The sequence below is a fragment of the Saccopteryx bilineata genome, chromosome 2, assembly GCF_036850765.1.
Source record: "Saccopteryx bilineata isolate mSacBil1 chromosome 2, mSacBil1_pri_phased_curated, whole genome shotgun sequence".
NCBI classification, from domain to species: domain Eukaryota; kingdom Metazoa; phylum Chordata; class Mammalia; order Chiroptera; family Emballonuridae; genus Saccopteryx; species Saccopteryx bilineata.
In genome coordinates this window covers 295,302,906-295,321,629 of record NC_089491.1, presented here as the reverse complement: position 1 = coordinate 295,321,629, position 18,724 = coordinate 295,302,906, and the positions used below count along the sequence as shown (strand labels likewise).

The 18,724-nt window shown below is 41.5% G+C and overlaps 1 long non-coding RNA gene across 1 annotated transcript in view; it reads right to left on the bottom strand.

The window, feature by feature from the left end:
• LOC136326047 (uncharacterized) overlaps window positions 1-18,060 on the bottom strand; it is a 64,238-nt gene extending 46,178 nt beyond the window's left edge. The window contains exons 1-2 of the long non-coding RNA XR_010729377.1: window positions 17,993-18,060; window positions 1,535-1,628 (exon numbers count right to left, since the gene is read on the bottom strand). This is a non-coding gene — a long non-coding RNA (uncharacterized lncRNA). The remainder of the gene's footprint in view (window positions 1-1,534; window positions 1,629-17,992) is intronic.
• Window positions 18,061-18,724: the final 664 nt, after the last annotated feature.

The window sequence follows — 18,724 nt, the reverse complement described above, 5'->3', positions numbered from 1 at the left end:
GAGCTGTAGGTATTTGGAGATGAGAAAAAATGTACTTTTTTGTTTTCCCTTTTCATTTGGAGGCCTCCTGTCAAGGTGCCCAGAATACTGGAGCAGATGGAGGAGGCACATGGAGCCGTGCTGGGAGACCACGCTTCCAGGAACGGTGCTTGTGTCAACCCACCTCCCAACAACCAGAACTGCTCCGGGAGCCAACATGCCATCCTCTGCACCCTGCACCCACTGCCAGCAGGACCTCGGACACGTGACTGTTCCTAATATTTATTTATCTGGCACCTGCTTCTAGAGATCCCCTATTTTTTACCTTGAGACCAACAAGGCCCTTTCACCATCAAGCTGGGGTATGGACACAGGATTAGAAAGACTCCTGAGATAGCTGTCACCCTTGCAGCCAAGAGAATGGGATCACTCGAGGGGCCAGACACTACAGGTAGCCCCAGAAGACAGCTGTTCAAGAAGAGTACTCACGGGTGTCTGCAGACCCCTTGAACCAAGATGTAAGGACTTGGTGGGACTTCCTGAGACCCTATTGATTCTCTTGTGGTGTTGGAGACCGCTGCCTTAAAATGGACACTGTGATTAGTATTACTCAGTGATGCCTCCAGACTAAAAGAATGTGAGGAAATGGCCCATATAGTGACAGTCAGCAGCCCCCACACTGGCCACAGCACACCGTCCTGCTTCTGGGTCGTTACCTTGATCAGTCCTCACAACTGATGGGAGAGGGGTATGATTAAACAATAGTCAATCCTGCTGGGGTGTCTGGAGGGAGCCAATGGATAGCATCCCTCTTCCCTTGAGATCTGAGCAAATGGATAAATAAAATAAAGGCATGAAAGATAGAAGCTAAAACAAATTCTGTATCACAAAGGCCCAATGGAAGGACACAGCTTCGTGTGAGAAGCCCAGAATTCAGCAAAATTGCCTCCTGGACACAGGCATGTTGATGAAGATGGTCTGGTCAGTGTAGATGGGGAGAGAACTCTTGCTTTTTCGAGGCAGGTGAATAGCTCCCAGGAAGGAAAGGGGGAGGGGTGAGTCAAGTGTGTCCAGCTTATTTTCCTAAATGTATCAATCAGATAAGTCACTCCCCTGGAACAGGAGATAGAGAAGGTCCAGAATCCAGAACTTCTACTTGGAAGGAAACATCAGGAGTGAGGAAAGAGCTGTCCCTCCCCAGTTTAGTTGTAGAGGTCAGGAAACTGACAGAGTGAGTAAGAGATTTTGTTTATGATACCCAATCAGTAAAAGGCAATGTCAAGTCTTTAGACTGCCAAGCCCAAGGCTACCATTTCATCTATGGAGACCGACTCTCAGGTGCAAGAGGACATCATCATCACTGCAGTCACTGGCCATTTTCCACCCTTCACCATGTGCATGCCCTCGCTTAGTATGTCTTCTCGGGTTTCACCAAAGACTGCCAGTATTCTCCTTCTCTAATATGATGTTTAAAGCTGACTGATCACTGCCCAGTATCCTCACAGAAGACCCATGTCAGAGAAAATGACCCCAAATTCTTTGCAGCTCTACTTACATGAGGTATGTTTTGGAGGACATTGCCGATGGTTTCCAGACCAACCCATCCTTGTTTGTCTTCACCTCTTCATACGTAGCAATACCGCCTTCAGCTGACATTGGAGAAGAGAGTTCAGAACAAAATTCTGTTACTTTTATTAAAGCTATATATTATTGAGAACATTGTCCATTTTGTTACGTAGTTCCCTGAGAAAACACACACACACACACACACGCACACACACACACACACACACACACGCCTTTTCTTTTAACCCTAAGAGTTCTGGGAGGTTTTCTAATTAGGATAAGCCTTGCTTAAAGTCAATAGTTAATGTAAATTTTATTATGTCATTTTAATAAATTGTGTTCCCTTTTTGAATTGGCCATCAGGAAACTCAAAACCAAACTTGTGGTTCTGTGCCAACTGACCAGTATAAATGTGAAAGCTTATGTCTCTGCAAATTCTCCTTCTTTGGAATTCTCCCTCTTACCACCCCCCACCCTATTTATAGTCTTAAGACAACAATATTTGTTTTCTGTTTTATGATAGACTAGGTATTCATGCAAGAATTCATAAATTCCATAAATAAAACATATCCTCTATTTTCTTCACTAAATTTACAATAAACTGATTATTAAATTTTATAAAAATTGTCAATAAATACATATTAGCCAGGCTTTTACATTTTAGAATCAGAGCATAAAATTTAATTTTATACACATTTCCAAATATTTAACCCATTCTCATCTGCCATCTAAAATCAAATGTAAACAATTAAAATAGATTTTCTTTTTAAGGTTGCTGACTCATACATGATCAATTACATTCTATTTTCAACACAGTGATTTATTTAAAGTCATTTTTTTTTCTCACAAAGCTAATTCATATGGTTAAGAGAAGCATTCAAAGAATAAAACATTTGACCCAAGTTAGTTCTGCTTTATTTCTGTAAATATATTCTAGATTTAAAATCATTAAATGCTTTATTTTGTCACTTTGTACGCCATGTAAAAAATATTGGCAGTTAATAAACTTTGATTAAAAAAAAAAAAGACCCTCATGAAAATACATCTTCCAAAAGCTCTCTGTTGGCATCTGCAGTTAAATTTAATCTCCTTAATATCCCATTGCCTTTGAGATTGGAAGGCTCTTTTTTTTTTTAGTTCTTGTTTTGGTTCATGTTTTCTCCCAGAATTATCAACTGTTGCTGTCATTCTTGTCGAAGTAGGTTATCTCATTGTTGGTTCATATAAGCCAAGCTTATTTCTTGCAAAATATTTTTTAATAATCCAAAGTTCAACCACTAAGCAGTTGTTATCAGTTTGGCCTTTAATATCAGAAGTAAAAGGGACAGAAAATGAGATCATTTTCTTTTCTATGTCTTCTTCCCTATTCTACTCTTTTATTTACAGAGAGTGAAGAGAAACTAAGTAGATTGGAGGTGGGGATATATTTTCTTTAATGTCAGATATATGCTAACATTATTTATTTATTTGAAATAAAACTAGTCATTGAGTTCTTATATTCATCTAGAGTGTCACACAGTTGATGTTAATTACTTATTTCTTCGTCCATTCACTCACCATACTTATTCTGTACCTACTCTGTACAGACATTGGCCTGTGAGCAACCAGGGGAAGAGCAAGGCCAGATTGTGGAGGAAAAGAGAGAGCTAGAAGCCAAAATGCTTGTCCCTTAGGAAGCCAACAGCCTACTTTAGGAAACACGGTACACCCAAGGCCCAGCATAGAGTCAGGGCCACATCAATGTGGGTTGTATTAACCTGAACCCACACTTCAATCTCAGGTCTCTAATTCAGCAACATATCCGCATGTCCACTAGGATACAGATCAGCCGGAGAACCTATGGGCTGAGACCACATGCATTACTCAGAAAGCAAGACCTTTAGAACCTGAGAAGTTAGAGTCATCCATTTTATTTCAGTAAACTTTTCCCATGTAGTCACTCCTGTTTTTCCCCTTACATGGAGAAGCACTATAAGAATGTAAGTTCTGGAGCTAGACCATCGAGATTTTTTTAACTGAAATATAAGTTACACATAATAAAAGGTAAAATCTTAAGATTTTGAACATTCAGACCAATGAGTTTTAGCAATTGTACACAGCTCTGTAACCGTCACTTGCCTGAGATACACACCATTTCCATCACCCCAGAAAGTTTCTCTGTGTGCCTGACCAGGCAATCACTTTATGATTTCTATTACAATAGATTAATTTTCTCAGTTCTAAAACATCAGGTAAATGGAATCATGGAGCACCTACTTTTCAATGTATGCCTTCTTTCACTCAAATAGTGTTTTCTGAGACATTATTGCATTTGCAGTGGCTCGTTCCTCTGTATTGCTGAATAGAACTCCACTACATGAATAGACAACCATTTATCCATTCTCTTATCAGTGGAAATTTGGCTGTTTCCCATGTTTAACTATTGTGACTAAGATTAATATCATCATTTTTGTACAAGTCATTTTTGTGCATGTGTGTTTTCATTTTTCCTGAATATATACCCTGAATTTAGCATTTCTGGGTCATAGAGTAGATATATGTTCAATTTTTTTTAAGAAACTACCAAATAGTCCTTCAAAGTGGTTGGGTTGTTTTGTTCTCCAACCAACAAATACATAAAGGGATCCAAGATGACAATGGAGTAGGTGGAAACTACACACACCTCCTCCCAGTGCCAAACTAGATTTGCAGCTAAATTATAGAGCAATCAACCTGAATGACCAACTGAAGGACAGCTGAACAGGAGTCTATGGATTTATAGCGGAAGCCACACAGAGACTGGTAAGAAGGGCAGAGGTGTGGAGAGGGTTGGCCCTTGCACTCAGGTGCGGCAGCTGAGAAGCCAGAGAGATGGCTGGGTTACAAAAGTTCCTCCTGGGGAATGTGGGGTCTCAACTTCATGTTGGGATCCCACACCAGAGCACCAGGGCCAGGAAAAGGAGCCTGCATAGCATCTGGCAGCAAAAAATCAGCAAGGCCTCTGTCCACTGGAAAGAGGAGGGAGTCTGCTAGAATCCACAGGTGCTTTCCTAAAGGGTCTAGGCAAAGGAGCTTGCTCTTGGGCACTCAGCCAGGATTTTGGTAGAGGAAAGGTGACTCAGGCATATGGAAGCCATAAAGAAAAGGTTTGCATGGTGTGGTTCTGGAGACTCTCTCTCTCTGGAGGGTCAGCTACCAAGATTCTGATCCTGAATCAACATCCTACAGCACCTTCAAGCACCATCTTTTAGGGTTGGGCCCTCCTATTCTCACAGCAGCAGCTGGGGGAGTGTACTAACCCAAACCTTAAAACACTGGAGACACCATCTGGCCAAGCTCTAGTCTGACAGAAAGGACTGTTGTTTGTACCCGACAGGGAACTGAGACACATGGGCTCTTTTACTGAAGAAACTACAGACAGACTCTCAGAGGGTCATTAAGCTGTGTGGTTGTGGAATGGGGGCCAATCTTTTCCCCCTACTGTGGGTTAAGCAGCCATCACCCCTAATGCAAGACACTTGTCAGGGTCTCTAGTAGCTCGGCTGCAGAACTAAAGGGAGGCATGCAGCTTACTCCCTTCCCAAAGGCCAGTGTCACCCCCAATGAGGGCAGCCTTGATCTGCTCCTCCAAGTCCCGCCAGCCCTGACCTGCTGGATTCAGTTCCCAAGGGGTGAGAACAAGACAGCTCCGCTCAAAGCTGGGACATTTGGAATTCATCCCCTTCAGAGTCTACAGTCAGGGGTTCAAGCAGACATGACTACAGAGTGAAGGGGAGCAGTGCAGCTCACTCCTTCCTGCAGCCCAGCTGGTGTCACCTCCAATGGAAGGACTTTTTTATCTCTTTGCCCACTTCCCAGTGACCCTTTCTTGCCAAGCTTGTCCTGCCGTGGAGACAGCTGGCTGCATCCACCCTGAACCTGTGGTGCACTGATCCTGTGGAGCTAGCATTGGAGAATCCAGCAGAGACTGAGTGTTATGGCTCTGGAATAGGGGACACATTCTCCCCACTGAGTACCTGACCATGTTACCCCCAAGTAGAGGACCCACAAGTTATATCCTTACGATCTGGTCACCCCCACTCTAGCAAGCTTAGCACATGGAAGAGTCAGAAGGTAGGGCCAGATTAGGCTCACTCTACAGCCTTTCTTCATAAGACTCCGGAGGAAGTCCAGGCAACATTGGGGTGGGAGGTGGAATAACTGACCAGTAGACGCCTACTTCAGGGAGCCTTGGGCTTTTATTGATCTTCCCCCAGCTCACAGCTTCAGAAATCCAATCCTGGTACACAGCATGGCTCCTCCCACACACATCCAGACCCTGTATGCATGACCACAAACACTGAATAGCGTGGTATCTCCTGATGAATAGCCCAAGGCAGACAGGTGCATCTGACATTGACCTGCACAAAAGCCCTGGTCAAGGGGGCCCAAAACTAATACAACTAGTTATGAATTTTAAATCACACCAGAGCTTGACCCAACTAGCCACACAAATGGCACAGCCAAAGGGGGACTCTGTCAGACACCAGTTAGGAACTTGGCCTCAGGCGGGGCAGCCCCTGAACAATGAGTCATACACAGTGACCAAGATTTATCCTTACAGTCATCCAGCCTGAGAGTTAACTCTACCCATGAACAAGCCAACAGTATTCAAGAATCAACTACAATGGAGAGGGCACATCACCCACATAAAAATTATTTCTGAAGCACCTACCTCAGGTGATGTAGAAAACTGAGCCACTGAGAATAGATTTACCTAATACACAAAGACAAACACAAAAAAGCAAAGAAAATGGGGAGATAAAGAAATATACCCCAAATTTATTTTTTTTTAAATCCACAAGAGAAATCCCCAGAAAAAGAACTAAATAATATAGAAGCAATTAAAATACCAGATGCAGACTTTAAAACATTGTTTATAAGGATGCTCAAGGACCTTAGGGTAAGAATGGATGATTCAATGAGAACATAAGCAAAGAGGTAGTAAGCATTAAAAAGGACATAGAAACCATTAAAAGAAACCAGACAGAAATGAAGACTACACTAGAAGGAATCAACGGCAGGTTAGATGAAGAAGAGAATTGAATTAGTGATTTAGAGGACAAGATAACAGTGAGTACTCAAGCAGAACAGCAAAAAGGAAAAAAAGAATTTAAAACAATAAAGATAGTCTAAGGGACCTCTGGGACAACATTATGCAGAATAAAATCCTCTTCACAAAGTATCAGAAAAAGAAGAAAGGGAGCAAGGAATAGAGAACCTGTTTGAAGAAATAATGGCTAAAAACTTCCTTAACCTGGTGAAGAAAAAAGTAACACAAGTTTAGGAAGCACAAAGAGTCATTATCAAGATGAACCCAAAGAGGCCCACACCAAGACACAGCATAATTAAAATGGCAAAAGTTAAAGACAAAGAGAGACTCTTTAAAGCAGCAAGGAAGAGACAGTTAATTACTTACAAGGGAACTCCCATAAAGCTGTTAACTAATTTCTCAACAGAAACACTTCAGGCCAGAAGAGATTGGCATGAAATAGTAAAAGTAATGAAAAATAAAGAACTACAACCAAGACTACCCTATACAGCAAGGATATCATTTAAAATTAAAGGCAAAAATAAAAATCTTCTTAGACTAAAAATAAAACAAAAGGAGTTTATTACCACCAAACCAGTATCACAAGAAATGTTAAAGAGCCTACTTTAGGAATTAGGAAAAACAGAGAGAGAGAGAGTGAGAGAGAGCAAGAAAGAGACATACATAAAGAACAAAATGGCAAAAAATATGTACCTATCAATAATAACTATAAATGGATTAAAGGCTCCAATCAAAAGATATAGGGTAGCTCAATGGATAGGAAACACAGCACATTTCTATGCTAGCTACAGGACACCAACTTCAGAGCAAAAGATACACACAGAATTTATTTATTTATTTATTTTTTTTTTTTCATTTTTCTGAAGCTGGAAACAGGGAGAGACAGTCAGACAGACTCCCGCATGCGCCCGACCGGGATCCACCCGGCCCGCCCACCAGGGGCGGTGCTCTGCCCCCCAGGGGGCGATGCTCTGCCCATCCTGGGCGTCGCCATATTGCGACCAGAGCCACTCTAGCGCCTGAGGCAGAGGCCACAGAGCCATGCCCAGCGCCCGGGCCATCTCTGCTCCAATGGAGCCTTGGCTGCGGGAGGGGAAGAGAGAGACAGAGAGGAAAGCGCGGCGGAGGGGTGGAGAAGCAAATGGGCGCTTCTCCTGTGTGCCCTGGCCGGGAATCGAACCCGGGTTCTCCGCACGCTAGGCCGACGCTCTACCGCTGAGCCAACCGGCCAGGGCTACACACAGAATTTAAATGAAAGGATAGAGAAAAAATATTCTATGCAAATGAAAATGAAAAAAAAGCTGAGGTAGCAATACTTATAACAGACAAAATAGACTTCAAAAAAAGATATAAGTAGAGACAAAAAAGATCATGATGTGATACTAAAAAGATTGGTCTAACAAGAGGATATAACCATTGTAAACACACAAGCACCTAACATAAGAGCACTAAATATATATAGAGAGAGAAAATCTTGGTGGATATTAAGGGAGATATCAACAGCAATACAGTCACAGTAGGGGATTTTAATAACCCACTGACTTCAACGGATAGATCTTCCAGAAAAAAAAAAAATCAACCAGGCAACAAAGACATGAAATGACACACTGGATTAGATGGATTTAATGGGTGTTTACAGAATATTATAGCCAAAAACAGCAGAATATACAATCTTCTCAAATGCACATTTAACATTCTTAAACATAGGCCACATCTTAAAAGACAAAATAAGTCTTAATACATTCAAGACGATTGAAACCATATCAAGAATCTTCTCTGACAACAATGGTATAAAACTAAAAATCAACTACAATAAAAAAACTAAAAAGTATTCAAATACATGGAGGATAAATAGGATGTAATTAAACAATGAATGGGCTAACAATGAGATATTGAAAGAAACCAAGTTACCTGGAAACAAATGAAAATGAACATACAACAACCAAAAATCTATGGGACACAGAGAAATCAGTCCTGAGAAGGAAGTTCACAAGCTTACCTCAAGATGCAAGAAAAATATCAAAGAAAACACTCTAATCCTACACCTAAAAGAACTAGAAAATGAACAACAAAAAAAAAACCTTAAGTAGAAAGAAAGCAATAATAAAGATTAGTGCAGAAAAAAAATGACAGAGACTAAAAAACCAATACAAAAGATGAATTTAACCAAGAGTTGGTTCTTTGAAAAGATAAACAAGATTGACAAATCTTTACCAGACTCACCAAGAAAGAAAGAGAATAACCAAATAAAATCAGAAATAAAAGAAGAGAAGTAACAACTGACATCACATAAGTACAAAAGATTTTAAGAAAATACTATGTTGACTGTATGCCAAAAAACTGGACAACCTGGGCAAATGGATAAATTAATAAAAACATACAATCTTCCAAAGCTGAATCAGGAAGAATCAGAAAACCTGAATAGACATATTATAACTAATAAAATTGAAATAGTAATAAAAATAAATATAGAAATAAATATATAAATAAACCTCCCAGCAAACAAAAGTCATGGACTGATGGCTTCACAGGAGAATTTTACCAAACTTTCAAAGAAGAACTAACACCCATCCTTCTCAAACTATTCCAAATAATACAAGAGGAGGAAAGACTTTCAAGTTCTTTTTATGAGGCCAGAATTATCCTAATTCCAAAGCCAAATAAAAACACTACAAAGAAAGAGAATTATAAACCAACATCCCTGATGAACGTATATGCTAAAACCTCAACAAAAAATTATTAAACTGGATCCAGCAATACATTAAAAAGATTGTACACCACGATCAAGTAGGATTTATTCTGGGGATGTAAGGGTGGTACAATATTTGCAAACCAATAAACATGATTCATCACATAAACAAAATGAAAGATAAAAGTCATATGATCATATCAATAGAAACAAAAAAAGCATTTGATAAAATCCCGCACCCATTTAGATAAAAATTTTCAGCTAAGTGGGAATAGAGGGATCATTCCTCAATGTAATAAAGGCCATATATGACAAACCCACAGCCAACATCATACTCAATGGACAAAAACTCTTGTTTCTTAAGATCAGGAACAAGACAGGGATGTCCACTTTCCCCATTCTTCTTCAACATACTACTGGAAGTTCCAGTCACAGCAATCAGAAAAGAAGAAGAAATAATAGGCATCCAAATTGGAAAGGAGGAAGTGAAATTGTCCTTATTTGCAGATGACATGATATTGTACATAGAAAACTCTAAGGTCTCCACCAATAAATTCAATTTAAAAAAAGAAATATCATGTCACTCCACTGGAATGGCTACTCTCAAAACAAAACAAAAAAAGAGGTAGAAAATAGCAAGTGTTAAATGTTGAGAATGTAGAGAAATTGGAACCCCTGTGCACTATTGGTGGGAATGTAAAATAATGATGCTGCAATGGAAAACAGTGTGGAGATTCCTCAGAAAATTAAAAACAGAACTATCACATGATCCATCATTTCAACCACTCAGTATATACCCAAAAGAACCTAAAGCAAGGTCTCTAAGAAATACTTGTGTGCCCATGCTCATACCAGCACTAGTCACAATAGCCAAGAAGTGGAAGCAACCTAAATGCACAGACTAATGAATGGATAGACAGAATATGATACACACACAGTGGAATATTACTCAGCCTTAAAAGGGAAAAAAAATGGTATATGCTACAACATGGGTGAACCTAGAGGGTATTAGGCTAAGTGAAATAAGCCAGTCACAAGACAATTATTGTGTGAATTCATGGATAGCTGGTATCTAAAATAACCAAATTGACTGAAACAGAAAACAGAATGGTAGTTACCATAGAGGGGGAGAAGGGAGTTATTTAACATGTATTGAGTTTCAGATTTGCACAATAAAAAAGTTTTGGAGATCTGTTTCACAACAGCATGAACATACATAACATTGTGAAAATACGCACTTATAAATGGTTAAAATAGTAGATTTTTATTATGTGTTCTTTACCCCATTTTTTTAAGAAGACTCTCTGTGTCTCTGTCAAAAAAGAAGAAAGAAGGAAAGAAGAAGAAGAAAAAGAAGAAGAAGAAGAAGAAGAAGAGGAGGAGGAGGAGGAGGAGGAGGAGGAGGAGGAGGAGGAGGAGGAGGAGGAGGAGGAGAAAAAGGAAAGGAACTGATTTTCCTCTAGAGCCTCCAGAAGGAATGTGGCCCTTGACTTTGGCCCAGGAAAACTGATGTGAGACTTCTGGCCTCCAGAACTGTGGGAAAATTAATTTCTGTTGTTTTAAACTTCCAAGTTTGTGGTGACTTCTTATGGCAGCCCCAGGAAACTAATATAGTGAATAAATGATTAACTCTTAAAAAAAATACATCAAAGTCCTGGTGGCTCCATATGATCACATGTGGTACTGGGTTTTCAGATTGGGCCATTCTCATGTGTGTGAAATAGTAGCTCACTATGGTTTTAATTTGCATTTCCTTGATGACTAATGACTTCTCATCTGCTTCTTGCTGTTGGTACATGATCTTGCATGACGTGTTTATTCAAGATTTTTGCCTAATTGTTTTTGGTTTGTCTTCTAATTGCTGGCTTGTAAGAGTTCTTTTTATATTATGGATATGAAATCTTTGTGACATATCTATCTTGCAAGTATTTTTTTCTGTGGCTTGAATATTCATTTTCTTAATGATGGAGCAGACCTCACTCGGTCTCTTCTCCCAGTTAAATTCTCTGGGGGAGGATTTAGAAGTACAGTCCTTTTGATATTATTCATCATCAGCCTTTGCTCTTTATCATACAAAGAAAGGCATTGCTCTAATTCTCTCCCTATCCACTTTCTATTTCTCTGCTTATTGTCCTTGCTGAATTTGATATGCCCCTAAAATCATCTTCATATCCCTAGTCTAAATGAGTTGCTTCATTCTCTGAACACACATAGCATTTGAATTGTCTATTTCTTTCTCTGTTGTTTACATGCCTTCAATTCAGACTTCTCTTGAGCTCCAGACCAACATAACTAACCAAACATACTCAGCATGTCTACTTGGACATTCCCCTCAAGCTATGCAGCTTCCAAATGCAATTCTTTATTCTCCCCTTTACAAAGATCTCTCTTTGGGCATTCCGTCATGGTAAGTGGCCCCATCACAGACCGAGTTCTTAATCCAGACACTTGGGTAATCTTCGACTCCCATAGCCAATCCCTCAGCCGAGGCCACCGCCCTCGCCACCCTCCCTGCTTCACCCCAAAGACCTTGCATCTACCCTCTTGTCTCCATCCTACTGCTACCTCCCAGCCCAATGACTGCCACTTCTTTTCTCGATACCCCTTTTGGCTTTGTCATTTTTCTCCTCACTACCATGTACTATGTAATCTTTCAGGTGGCTTAGAGAATGTGCTAAGATGTCTCTTCTCAGATCTTTGCATATGAAATTATCTTTGCCTAAAATGCTCTCCTTTCGGGCATCTAAGAGAACTTCACCCCACGCACCCTGATTCTCTCTGTCACAACATCCTCTTTAGTCCTTCCCTAGGACCTATCCCAGACTGTGGTCACATTTCCCTTGTTACTCTCTCCCACTAAGCTGTAAGTTCCAAGAGGGACTTACTTGTTTTTCTCATTCGCCCGTATATCTCCAGGACCCAGCAGAGTGCCTGGCACACACAAGGCACATACAGGAATTATTGAATGAAAGAATGTTTCTCTTACCAGTCCAAATCTAAAATAATGTCTATTTTCTATTCACTCCCAAAGCATTGCTTCCATTTTGTGGGTGTTCTAAATGCTTTCTTGGATGGATGGCATTGACTTCTTTCAGTGTCTTTCACAAACAGTGTCACCTTTTCCATATCAGCTTTTCTGCTTTTGCTCCCTATATCTTGCAATCTTTTCAACCCTTGCCCATCCAAGCTTCATAGCTCAGCCCCAAATCGTTTGTTTCTCTTACAGATCTATCTGCTACATGGATAGAGCTGCATCTACGAGATAGCAAATAATTAGCCAAGGCAATTTTAGGCAGAGTCAGTCAAATTGGTGAAGAATACCAGTTGCTTAATAGAGCTGATGAGTAAGTACCATGAGATAACAGAGCAGGTAGACACAGTGTCCGGACACAAACCCTTCCTGTTTCCTGTACTTTCCTCTGCCTGGTCTCACTCTCTCCTCTCATGACGGCATTTAGGTCTGATCCCCTCAGCCAAGGGGCAGATGGAGAAGTTGTTTGCAATTGAGATGAGAATATTTTATCAGACTTCCTACAAATGGGGTCCACTGAATTTTAATCTGCCAGCAAAGCACTGACAAAAAAGAAGAAAAAGTCTCAACAGGACATCCTGTAAGGTCGCCTCAGGAATTAGTGTGTTTTGGGTCAACATTCAGTCGATAGATGATAAACTTCCAAGGGCAACTGAGAGATCCCCGAAGCAGACACTTCCCTGGTCCCTCCAGCCTCCCAGCGAAGGCTACATGGCAGAAGGAACCTGGGTCAGGAGCCAGGAAGTCTGTATTCCAGACCTGGTTCTGGCCCCGGCTCCTTGGGTCACTGCCTGTTGGCGATGTGACTCTTCTGTCTCTCAGTTGCTCCACCTGTACAATGGAAAGAATATATTCTATGTTGCCCAACTGGGGTGTGAGAATGCTTGAAAATTAACATGCCATACAGATCTATGAGTCAAAGTTGTTTGTAAAATGAATTATGTTCTCTTCTTTTTTTTTTCATACAAGTCCACAATGGGCTCTCTATAATGGCAAGAGCTGCTAATGTGTACCAAACAGTTACTACGTGCTGGATATGTACAAAGCAAATTTATATGCACAAAATGCACGGTGCACGAATGATCTCCTTTAACTCTTATTACACTTTGGAAAAGGATGCTTTTTAAAAAGGGAACAAAAATATAAAAATGCGTGTATCTTATCAATAGATAGATTTTAGTACTGCCTCAGAAAATATCTGTACAAGCAAATTGAAACAGAGAACGAGGCAACCATCCCAACACTGCATTGCTACCACCTCTGAGGTACTCATCCCCACCTCCCTCACATGCAGATACAGTATGTGCACCAAACACGTACACAAATAATAGTAATAGTTCAGACTGATTGTGCAGTGACTACGTGCTGGGAACCGTGGCAAGAGTTTTACATGTGTTATTTCAATTACTCTTCAAATCAGCTGTTGTAGGAACTACAATTTTTAGCCCCAGTGATAATTCTGAGACCTGAAGAGTAGCTTGCCCAAGATCAGAGGCCAGAGCTGGACCTAGAACAGGAGCCAAAGCTTTCTGAAATCCAGAACTTCCTTTCCTATCCAGCACTCCATACTACCTCGCAATGCATTTTTCCTCATCTCAATCTTTCTAAATTGAGCTTTATAACTGATGCACAGATTAATATGGTTGCAGAGAGGTTTTTGATACTCAAAAATCAAATAGTTGTTATTAAGACAATGGTGCCTGAGAACACAGGAAAGAGCATGCGGTTATATGCACAACAGAGTACAAAGGCACAGAGCTAGAAGGCAAGAATCTTGGCTAAGACTCAGAGAGGCTAAGAAAATGAGGGGGTAAGCTAAATAACATTGAAATTTCATGCACATATGAACTGTAGTACAAGTGTGCGTAGAGGGTCAAGCCCCGGCCGACGGCCCGCCCACGCCCCAGCAGCTCAGGGGGAGTGAAGGGGCCGGCACACGCAGGACCTCGGCCCCAAGCGTGCTGCACATTTCTCTCGATCACAGGCCCTTTCAGCAGCTCTCCGAAAACACAGGCTGCTTCCAAGGTGCCTGTTCCAGCATCACTTCTGTTTACCCCACCATCAGGATGGTGTCATTTAGCCAGAGCCATCATTCATAGTCACACCAAATGGCCCATGGAAGAAAAGTTGGTTACACTCGAAGAACAGATGACAAGTGACAGGCTCTGCTCCTGATTTTTCACAATAACAGAGGAGACCAGCAACTGCCGTGGTGGTCCAACCCCCGAACAAACTATTCCTTTCCAAGCCGACTCAGTCTGCCGATATCCGCTCCTCTGTGGGGATTAGAGAGCATTCCCGTCTCTCCTGGAAAATTATATCAGGAGAGCCACACAAATAAAAATAAATCATTTAAGTTCCCTGCGTGCCCAGTGCAACCGAAGTAAGCAAGCTGGTGAGGGTGGCGGTGAGAATGAGCCAAAGAACAAGCACACGAAGGAGAAGAAAGGACTCCGGAAGTTCTCAACCCAAAGCAGCAACTGGGGACAATGAAACTGACTTTGCCAATCCCCAGGCAGGTCCATTCTACACGGCTTTATTTTGGCTAAGGAGAAGCAAGATGAGACTTCCCCAGTGAACGAGTGGACATTTGCCTGCTGCCTATAGGCTAATCAGAAGTCACTGAAACCAGGAAGTGTGGGAGTTTTTCCAGCCTGCTCTGTGGAAGTCATTCAGTTCTAATTAAAAATTTTTACTAAAAAGGCCCAGTCCAGTTTTAGCACTGCTATTTGTGTGGTTGTGATCTACAAAAAGTGGGCGTATTGTATGATTCAACCTAATACTTTGTGGATTCACTCTCCTAGGTGTTGAAAATAGGGAGATAAGACACAGTCTAACCTCAAGGGGCTGCCCAAAGAGAGCCGCATAAAGAACTGGCTGCACGTTATTTCCAATGGCCCACCTATGAAAGCAGCCCAAGTGCCCGTCAATCAGTGAGTGGGCAGAAGAGCTGTGGTACATTTACATGATGGAATACTACCTGGCCGTAAAAGAGAATGAACTCTGTTCATCTGTGATGACATGGCTGGACCTAGAGGGTATGATGCGAAGCGAAATAAGTCAGACAGAGAAAAACAACTACCATACGATTTCACTTACATGTGGAATCTGATGAACAGAATGCACAAACAAAATAGAAACAGACTCATAGACACAGGAAACATGCTGACAGTTGTCAGAGGGGTTGGGAGGTTGGCAGGGAAAGGTGAAAGGACTACGAAGTGCAAACCGGTAGTCACAGAACAGTCACAGGGATGTGGGTGACAGCAGAGGGAATGTTGGCAATAATACGGTGATAACTGTGTATGCGGCCGGGTGGGGACTTGAGGCAGCGAGGGGACCACTCTGTAAAGGACATGATTTTCTAACCACTTCGCTGTACATCTGAAACTAATACAGAATAATGCTGAAGGTAAACTATATATAATTTAGAAACAAAACTGTCTGCTGACTGGGGAAGTTTGGTGTTATGAGAAAGACCTACAGAGGAAAGTGGGGAGGGGGTAGAAAGGCAGAGTTGAAGTAGGAGCTCACTCCTCTAACTAACAGGAGTCCAGACCCAGCGGAGTGAGCACAAAGCCCCCTTCCTTCTTGCCATCTCAGCGTCAGAGGATCCCAGCAATCCCAGACTCTCAAAGCAAGTGTAAGTAAGAGCACGGTGAGTTCTGAACCTGCCAACCTTGACTGGGTCCCGTTAGCGTTTGTTATTTTTATGGGTCCCTGAACGCTTCCCTTGAATATTAATTTTCCTCAATTCTTTAAGTATATATTAGTTATTACATATTTTTGATTAATATTTGATGGCCGCTTAGGCTGCCAAGAGCGCCCATAAATTTCCCAAGTGAATATCTGGTGCTAGGTAAGTACGGAAGACCCCTTGTGTGAAGCGAAGACATCAATCATTTTAAGTCCCTGACACACCTTAATGCCCCAAGATATATTGCTAAGAAGCCCATAACAAGTCATTAAAAATGAATGTCTTGTGGCAGTTTTCATGTCTGCAGAATTCAGCAGCCGAGGGAGGGGAACCTGAGATTCGGCAGAGCCTGGGGAGCTCACCGACATCTCTTTGAGCATTTTTTAAAAACTCCCTACTTCTCGTGCCTGGACCAGCTTTATAATTTGTGAGGCCCAGTGCAAAATGAAAATGCAGGGCCCCTTGTTCAAAAATTATTAAGCATTTTGAGACAGCAAAACACAGGGCATTTCTAAGTGTGGAGCTCCTGTGACTACGACATAGGTCACACACCGTGAAGCCACCCCTTCCTCTCTCTCTCTCTGTCCCCAGCACTCTCTTCTCTCTCTGTCTAGAATTTAGCCTCTATTCTCAAGTCCTTTAAAAACAACATCAATAATTTTTTGAGATACACAAGGGCACTCTAGTTTCATTAACTTTTATTTTCATTAACTCATGAGATCAAAGAGGAGTCTTTTCATTAACCTTAGACGTGCAATTATTACCTTAATTTTACAAATGAGGAGATTGACATTTGTGATAGTTAATCTTTTGTGTTAACTTCCTCTTTTGGTGTCATTGGGCTGTAGGGTGCCCAGATAGTTGGATAAATCTTTTGCTGGGTTTGTTGCTGAGGGTGTTTCTGGATGAGCTGACATTTGAATGAGTAGAGTGAGTAAAGCACGTTGTCCACCCTAATGTGGGTGGGCCTCATCTAATCAGTGGAAGTCCTGAACAGAACAAAAAGGCTGCCCCCATTCCTGCCTGACTGCCTTCAAGCTAGTACATTAGATTTTTTTCTGCCTTTAGACTCAAACTAAAATATCAATTCTTTCTGGGTCTTCAGCCTGCCAACTTCAAATCTTTGAACTTGTGAGCCAATTCTAATCCATAGATATATAAATATAATTCATAGAGATAGATAGATAGATAGATAGATAGATAGATAGATAGATAGATAGATAGATATGGCCTATTGGTTCTGTTTCTGTGAAGAATGTTGACTAACACCAAGCCCATATAAGTGAAGTAATTTGCCCAGTGTCTCAGAGCTGGTAAGTGGCTGTGTTGCAATATGAATACAATAGATGTATACCCAGAAATGACTAAAGTGGTGTTGAATAAACGTGTGAACTTGGCCTGGTGGGGAAGATAAGACTAACTCCACGAAGCAGGGCAGAAACCCATAAACAGCTTTCATTCTGTTCAGGACAGAACAAGTTGAGCAGCAGTTCAATGAAGAGAGGATGCCACCATGAGCTCAGGCTGAGCTCCCAGATAAAAAGATACGGGAGTCCCGGGCTCCGGCCCCAAAACTGCTTCTACCGAGACGGCCATGCTAGTGGAGCAAGTTCCTGCTCCCCAGGTCCTCAGAGCCTCATCTGGGAAGAGAGTGAGCTGGACTTAACACCCTTAGGGAGGTCCCTTCCTGACTGAATATTGAGACTTCCGTGGTTCAATTCTATGAGCTTCTGGGAGAAAATTGTCTAAGATGCAAGGTACATTTTCTCTTCTAGTTTCTTAAGATGATATTTGTTTTCTGTTCACTATAACATACCTTACTGTACTAGAAAAATGGTTGCAGACTATGCCCTCCAATTACACAGAGATATGCACAGGGCGAGAAGAGAGATTTTGCCTCCAAAACGCCAGTGATACCTGGGGGACCTACTGCCTCAGCTTAAGTTCATACGCACTTACCTAAATCTTCAGTCTGATCTTATTAGACATCAATGTTCTGAAAGCGGGTACCGGATGGCAAAAGAAACTTCAAAGAAACCTGTATCAGAAACCAGAAGTCAGTTCTTATCCGTGTTCTCAACCACAGGAGAATGATGGCAAGTCTGAATGAGAAAGGCATAGAAGGTAATCAACATTTGTTGAGCCCCTCAATTTGTGCCAATCCCTGAGGATGGCATTTGATGTATACCATCTCATTTAGTCCTCATGACAACCTTGTTAGGCAGGAAGTACCACCCCCACTTTGCAGATACCAATAGGAGGGTCAGAGAGGTGCGGTGACTTGCTCCCGGCTTCCCAGCCTCCGAGCAGGAGCAGAGCCGGAAGTCGCTCCCAGCCCTTCCCATTGCTTCACACTCTCCGGAAATGACCTGGGCTAAGATCCCCAAAGGAAAGAGTGTTTAAAATTGACTTAGGTATCTTGACGTGTCCTAAAGCCACTGGTTTATTTTATCAAATATATTAGTATTTATTCACTGCTTGCCAATATTTGGGTCAAGTCAGAAGATTGAAGGTGAATAAACTCACTTCCCATAAAGGGGGTTGATAATGGATATGATTCCACTTTTATTTATCCTGTAAGGTCCTGGGTCTCATTGTTTATCAAAGATTCCCAGGGCTGCACAAGGGACTGTTTTCTTGTCCCCCTGATACAAGGCCAATCTACCTCGTAATGAACCCAAAGAGCATCAA